This window comes from Marmota marmota, unplaced genomic scaffold (assembly GCF_001458135.2).
Source record: "Marmota marmota marmota unplaced genomic scaffold, marMar, whole genome shotgun sequence".
Taxonomy (NCBI): Eukaryota; Metazoa; Chordata; class Mammalia; order Rodentia; family Sciuridae; genus Marmota; species Marmota marmota.
The window spans coordinates 119,576-126,896 of record NW_026006332.1 but is presented as its reverse complement, the minus strand read 5'-3'; the positions used below and the strand labels follow the sequence as shown (position 1 = coordinate 126,896).

Genomic DNA, 7,321 nt, shown 5'->3' with positions numbered 1-7,321 from the left:
CGCTCGTCTCAGGGGCCCTCGGCCCTGCCCCAGGGGTTCTTCTCTGGTCTCTATTGTGAGCATTTGGGGCGTCTTGCATTTCTGGCTATTTCTGAGCAACAGCAGATGACGGGGGCACATGTGCCTGGGTCTTGTGTGGGTCTCTGTCACAACTTTGGCTCGGGCGTCGCCAGACAGGTATGGGAAGGGGAGCAGTCCTAGGGGTGCACAGTCAGGCCGGCCCAGGTGTGGGGGGTGCTAGCCACTTGCTTTCCCCTCTTGGCTATGTGGGGGGCATGGCTTTGTTACTCGTGGTTCTGGGGACTCACGAGTTTTCCAGACACTATGAGCCACGTGGACCCCACGTCTGGTCTGTTGCGGGCTGCAGGCCCTTCACCCGATTTTTAGAGTTCGCTTTTCTGGTTCATTTTCCTTCAGATCTTCTCATTATCGAGGTGATTTATGTGTCCTCGGTCCCAGTCCCAGGGATGTAGGCCGTGGCTCCTATCCCGTGGGCAGCTTCTACCACTAGGCATCCTTTGATGAGGAGGCTCTTCATTTTAACGTCGTCACTGTCATTTCGTCTCCTGGTTGAGAGGCCCGGGCCTCCTCCCAGCCGCGGACCCCTGGCCCTTCCCACATGACCGCATTGTCCGTCCTGAGTGGATCCTGGCGCATGGCGGAGCTGAGGTCAGAGGCAATTCTTTTCCATGTGGCAGTCACTCGACCCAGTGTCATTTTCTCCCGGGTCACCTTCCCCTGCCCTGCAGCACTGATGGTGTCAGGGGTCACGTGGCTGCAGGTGGGGGTCACGTGGCTGTGGGTGCAGCCTGCACCCTGCCTCTGTCCTGCCTGAGCGGGTTCCCCGTGTCAGCGCCATGCACTCTCCATCCGGGGCTCTGCGGTGGCTGGCGCCTGGCATCGTCCTCACGGTGGCCATGGCATCAGTGACCCTTTGCATTTCCTGCCATCCTTCAGCCTCACCCCTTGGGTCAGCGAGAGTGCTGGAGGATGGTCTCTGAGAGCCTCAGTCACAGGCCAAGCTGATTGTGGCCTTGGCTGGTGGCAGCTGTGGACGGGGGTGCCAGGCACTTTGGGGGCACATTTGCAGATGGCTTCAGCCAGGCTGTGGTGGGGAGAGGAACCAGGGTGATGCTGTGTCCTGTGCAGCCAGCAGAGTGAAGTGCCATGAGTGGATGGGCCAGCCCCAGGGAGGCATCAGCGTGGAGGACATGAGCTCCTCAGCCCCTGTCCCCACATCCGCCCTCTCTCTATCGTAAGACCCCAGACAGCACCAGCCATGGTTACGGTGCCAGGGCTGCACTCTGCACCATGTGCCTGTGTCTGGGCTGCTAGGCGCCTCGGCCAGGCCCGCCATGTCCCCTGGAGCACTGCCCATGCTCCTCGCCCTCGAAGGCACATCCTGCCTGTGTGACAGGCCCTGTGTGCGTGGCCCCTGCCCTGCTCCTGCCAAGGCCCCTGGGGTTTGTGCTCAGGATTCCATTTGCTCTCCCACGGAGCCTGGGGACCCAGGGCCATGGGTCAGGTGGCCTCCCAACTCCTCAGCCCTGAGAAAGGCTCTGTCCTCACCACTCCACGTACCAGGTGGCACCTGTCCAGCTCCCTGAACGTGCCTGTCTTCAGCCGTCCCCTGAGGCTCAGCTGGACACAGAGCTCACCCAGGCCAGGCCACGATGCTGACCATGCGCTGCTTACTGGGAGCTCAGCCCTGCCGGCCCACAGCGCCCCTCCTGCCGGCAGGACCAGAGCAGTCTGAGGACAGGACGGCCACTGGGAAGGGAAGCACATTGCAGGGCAGCCACACAGTGCCACTAAGGAGAGGGCCCAGGACAGAGGGACGAGTGCATGCCCAGCATGTTTTTATTTGGAAGGAGACCAGGAGTTCAGGCTGTCCCGGTTCCCATTAGCAGTGCAGCTGGGCAGAATCCCACGCCTCGCCTCCCGCCTGGCCACAACACTGGGGGCCGGCTCCTCATGCAGGGGGAACAGGGACTGACCAGGTGGCATCTGCAGAGAGGACCTGGGCTGGACACCCTGCCAAAGGTGTGCAGGGCCTGCCCAGCTGACTCTGCAGAAGTTGCCTGGAGCCAACTTGGCGCTGGGGAGTGACACGCACATTCCCACCCTGCAATGTCTGGGACACAAGTCAGTGGGGATGGGAACATGCTTGGGACGTGCCTGAGCTGGGTCCTTGCATGGTGCTGGTGGGAATTGAAATTGGCACAACCATTCAGGAAGGGAGTGACCATGCCCAACCGCAGGACCTGGGGTTGCTGTCTGGGCGTCGGCGCCAGAGAAGTGAGCACTGGTGTGCCGGCGGAGAGGGACACGTCTGCCAGTCAAGGAGTGGGCCGAAGATTGTGGCCACCTGTACACGGGAACTGAGAGGCGCTGACAGCTCATCAAGCCTGGAAACTGGGTGAGTGAAGCTGCACAGACCCTTTTGTTTAAAGAAAGGTCTAGAGCAGGCAGTCCTGGAGCCTGGACGTGGCTCAGTGGTGCTCTGAGTTGGGCAGATGACACTGGGGGACAGCTGAGGGTCCAGGGTTGGTTTGGAGGTGGTGGGCTGTGGTGCTGGCCATGCACTCTGGAAGCTTGCGGGCACACTGTGTGCGTGGGCTGTATGAAGGGCAGCTCCTGCCTCAGGAGCAGCAGTTCCCTGAGAGGAAGCAGGGATGCGCCCCCGTGTCCACAGCAGCCCAGAGTCGGAAGCAACCCAGGTGACTTGTAGGAGCGCGGCTAAAGACACAGGTGCTGCTCAGCCGGGGAGGAACCAGCCCTTGTGCCCCTCAGCAGCCTGGGGGCTCCCTGAGAATCACCCAGAGTTTCAGAAGCACCCATCCCAGCCGGGGGCATGCTGGAGGGTCCTTTGGCTAAGGCTCTCTAAGTGACTGGAGAGAAGACGGATAGATCCATGGGTGCCGGGGCAGGGAGGCACCTGTTGATGATGACACTCTGTCTGCGCCAGGCCGACTGTGGGAAGGTGTCGTGGGCTGAGGGGCCACCACGCAGGTGCCTGCAGGACTGGGGGTTTGGGATTGTGGGGGCGCTGGCCGCCTTCCTGTGGTCAGGTTGAGCTTTGGTCTTGTCCCCTTGGGAAGCTGGGAGGGGTCTCCTCCTTACAGCTCCTGTAAGTCTGTGGTCACCCAAGAGTACAGGCTTCAGGCCGGGGGCCCTGGGCATGCCATGACCCAGTGACCTGAGAGGCTGAGGCAGGGAGACTGGGACACCTCCTGTGGCCACAGCCAGCTCAGCATCCAGAGCCAGAGGGCTGCAGGCCACTCAGGAGGAGCTGCTCATTTGTATCTCATTTTCAAGTTATTATGGAGCTGCCGCTTGTGAGAGTGTTTTGACAGCAGCTGTCAGCAAGGTGCAAGTGGCTGCCATTACCTCCGATTGGCTGAAGACACCTATGGCAGCCAGTGGAATATTGGCCAGGCCAGCCTGCCACCAGGGGGAGGAGGCAAGAGGGAAAGAAAACAGCTCAGGCCACCCAGCCCTGTGTCATTAGCATTGTTCTGACTCCCAGTTGAGAAGGCAGCCGGAAAAGACTGGGATTGTGTCTTGTGTTTTATTTAATTTATTTTATTTGAGGTTTCAGGCAGCCAGGGAGGTGGGAGGAGAGAGGATCCATCCAAACAACCGTTTAGGCTTGTCAGAGTTCATTTATTGAATTAGCGAGGTGACCTCTCAGGGCTCCCAGCTGCCTGGCTGCAGCCCCCAGGGCGGGAGCCAGGCGCTGGTGAAGGAGCTCAAATGCAGGAGCGGGTGCTCAGGCCAGGGAAGCAGGATGCAGGAGCGGGCGCTCCAATCAGGGATGCCCCCCTCTCTCCCTCCCTCCCTCTCTCTCTCTCATCCCCTTTCTCCCTCTCCCCCCCTTCTTAACTGAAGTGTGGAGGGACACACATGCTCCCTCCTTCCCTGAAGATTCTTCTCTATCCATAACATAAATCATCCCCATGTGTTTTGCCAGACACGGTGCAGCTGTGCACACAGGCAGGAGCCTGTGGGGCGCTGGGAATCGCTGCCTTTCACCTAAGAGTCTTAAAACTGATTGTTTGTTTGGTTGGTTTCATTCTGTTTTTAAGTATGAAAAACAGTGTCAGCGACACCAGAAGGCAGCTGCCTGGTGATGGGGGCACAGTCTGCCTCCACCGAGGGCCCGTGGGGGTGCTCTGCTGTGCACACGCAGCCAGAGAATGTTGGCACGGCACGAGGAGACTATGTGTCACTCTTGTTTCCACCCAGAAGGTCCCCTGCAGCAGCTCTGTCCCCCAGCCATCTGAAGCCCCTCTCCCCTCTGCCTGGGAGGGCTGGCCCTGGGTCTTCCTTCCTATAGGTACCAGAGAGCCAAAGGGGGCCACAGTCTGGGGTGCAGTGTTCAACCGGGCCACTTGTCAGGGGACATGTGGTGACAATTGGGGTTGTCATGGCTTGAGGGGTGCTGCTGGCCTCTAGGCAGGAGCCAGGGGTGCTGCTGAATGTCCTTCGACATGCAGGACAGCTGAGGTTGGCGCTCGAGTCTGTGGGAAGGGGCTTTGTCAGCGGAGGGGACAGTAGTGAGCTTTGAGGCTCCGAGGTTCCAAGTGGGGTGCAGATGGCATGGGCCATCTAGGACATCTGGGGGGAATGGCTGCTGCCCAGTAAACCCAGGAGTACTCCTGGTCATTGCAACAACCAAACCTGGGCCCACAGGTGCCCCCCCCACCCCCGGCAGTGCCACCCTGTAAGTTGTACTGATGTCAACATAGCAAAACAGAATCCTGCCAATTGACACATCTGCCTATGTCAACCGTGTCCTCCCCTCCCCAAGTCCTTGTGCAAAAGTGAACCTGGAGACAATCGGATCCTATTTAACCTTGTGGTGTTGGTGAAATGCCTCCTGCTGTATGTAACCCAAGGACTCCAGAAACAGGGAAGTTCACAGGGAAGACCCAGAGCTTTTCTGATCCTTCCCCAAGTTCTCCACAAACAGGGGAACACAGCGTATGCCAAGGGGCACGGTGCAAAGAGATTAAAAGGACCCTGCGTGTGAAGTGCTAAGTGTAGACTCTGGGGAGCAAACCCTGGAAGACGTCCTTAGTGTTGGGAGTCTCTGGCTCCAAAGACTAACTTCCCCATCCCCCCCGGGAAGAGCCGTCCAATGGTGAGCCCTGCTGGCTCACATGATCCTTACCCACCAATCAGACTAGCCCTGCTGGCTCACATGATCCTTACCCTCCAATCAGAAAGCACCCCATGCCAACTGTCAAACCCTTCAACCATTAAACTGTCATAACTGTCAAACCTCCCCCGGCTCTATAAATATTCAGAGGAGTTCCTCAATAAACGGGCATTTTCTCCAACAACGAGCCTTGTTCATTGCATTCATTCTTTCCTTCAAGAACCTCCCTCCCAGAGGACACCGAATCCCACCATGTGAATTCTAGGAGCCACTAGGGGGTTCTTCAGGGTCATCCTGCTCCAGGAGCAAGGGAGCTGGACGTCCATCCAGCAGCTCCCACAAGCCCTTGGCCAGGGCTTCTCTGTTAATCTCCCAATGGGCAAACCATACCGTACCTAAACCCAAACCCAAATCCCCCAATCCCCAGGATAATAAAACAATGAGTTATGGCCTGACAATAGGAAACAGAGCCAGCCACACCAGAGCAGTAGTGAATACCATGGAGTACCAAGAGCAAACAAGGCGTGGCCCCTGTTCTTGTGAAGCTCATCATACAGAGAGGGAGGCAGGCACCGACCACTCCATGAAATGTCAGGTCACACAGAGGCAACACTACAAAGAACAGGTGTGTGACGCTCAGGGTGTAAGTAGCAAAGAACTCTTCCATAGTCCCTTTTGACACAGAAGGGACATTTGAGCTGGAATTCACAGGCCAAGGGAGCAGAGAAAGAACAGCATGTGCAAAGTCCCTGTGGCACTAAGTATAGCAGAAGCCAACTGGAGGGCTGGGAAGCAAAGAGAGAGGGGTCCAGTTGTAGATGTGGCCAAACCTTGAAGTCTGTGTTAGGAGGGCCACAGGGAACCTTTGAGGATTTTAGGCAGAGAGAGGCCAATTTCAGAGAAATATTTGGGTTGTTATAAACAATAAGTAGGTGTGGGTGGCAAGAGTGGAAGCAGGGAGACCCAGGTGCTCAGGGGTGCCTTCCACATACCAGATAGAAAATGGTAAAGGCAACTAGCAGGTGTGAAAGACATTCTTCTAGACCCTAGAGAGCTTTATCCAAAATGTCACACTACCCTCATAATCCAACGAGGAGGCAGGCACTCTTATTTCTCCCCATTTCAAGGAGGGAAAGATGGAGACTCCAGCCTTCACTGAAGCAGTGGATTACTAACTATCCAGCTCAGACTAGGAGAGCTGTAAAGAAGAGGGAAGGGGTGGGAAATGCTTTTGGGTGACTTTGATGCCACACTCTTTCATTCATCGAACACATTCTGGTACAAAGCCCGCTCCCTGCTGGCCATTCCTCAAGGAGCTTGTCCTCACCATGACGCTGCCTACCCCTCTTCCTGATGTCCCTTTTAGGTAGGTCTTGTGGTGCCCCATTTTACAGATGAGAATATGGAGGCTCAGAGAGATGAGATCATCTGACCCTAAACACTTCAGACACAAGAGAATATCCTCCAGGTTCAGTCTCAGGTTGATCCAATTTTTAAACACATATTATTTCTTTGTCCAACTCCACAGTCCCCACCAAGACCCGGCTGAGCCCAGGAAGTTATTCGCTGCAGGCCAGGAGGGGCCTGGGAGGTCTGGGAGGTACTGAGTGTTGACATAGGGTCTCTGACAGCCATGGTATATAGTTTTAATTAAGGTTGTAAGGGGTGAAATCTGAGAACTCAGGTGGGTGGCCTGTGGATCCTTTGACCTTCTGATGCACTATCTTTCAGATCCACGGGATGAGTACCTGGTCGAGTCCTGGAATGTTCCGGAATTAGGACTCCAGAGATGCGATCCCGTGTTAAATGTAGGTGAAGATGCACTGCATGAAACCCAGAGTGGGGGCTGGGAGAGTGGGCTGGACCCAAGCCTGTTCCTCCTGTTCCTTCATTAAATAGATTAATTTGGAGCTGGGTATGAGTTTTCAAGGTGCAGAAGTTATTGGTCCCCTGGAGCTAGGGCATGACCCAGTTCTCAGGAACTGCCCTGTGTGTCTGGAGACCAGCTGGGGTCTTCTTAAAGAAGCCCTGGGCTGGGGAAAAGGGGTAGACTGAGGTCAAACTTGGCCCCTCATTTTTTGGGGGGGTGACTTTTCCTATTTCCTCCCTTCCCCTCCCCCACTCCCCTTGGTTCTTCCAGAGCTTTCCATTCCATGT

The 7,321-nt window shown here is 56.6% G+C and overlaps 1 long non-coding RNA gene across 1 annotated transcript; it reads left to right on the top strand.

Moving 5' to 3' along the window:
• The first annotated feature begins 1,957 nt into the window (after nt 1-1,957).
• LOC125614733 lies at nt 1,958-7,074 on the top strand. The gene is made up of 2 exons (XR_007345295.1): nt 1,958-2,419; nt 6,896-7,074. It is a non-coding gene; the product is annotated as an uncharacterized LOC125614733 (long non-coding RNA).
• Nucleotides 7,075-7,321: the final 247 nt, after the last annotated feature.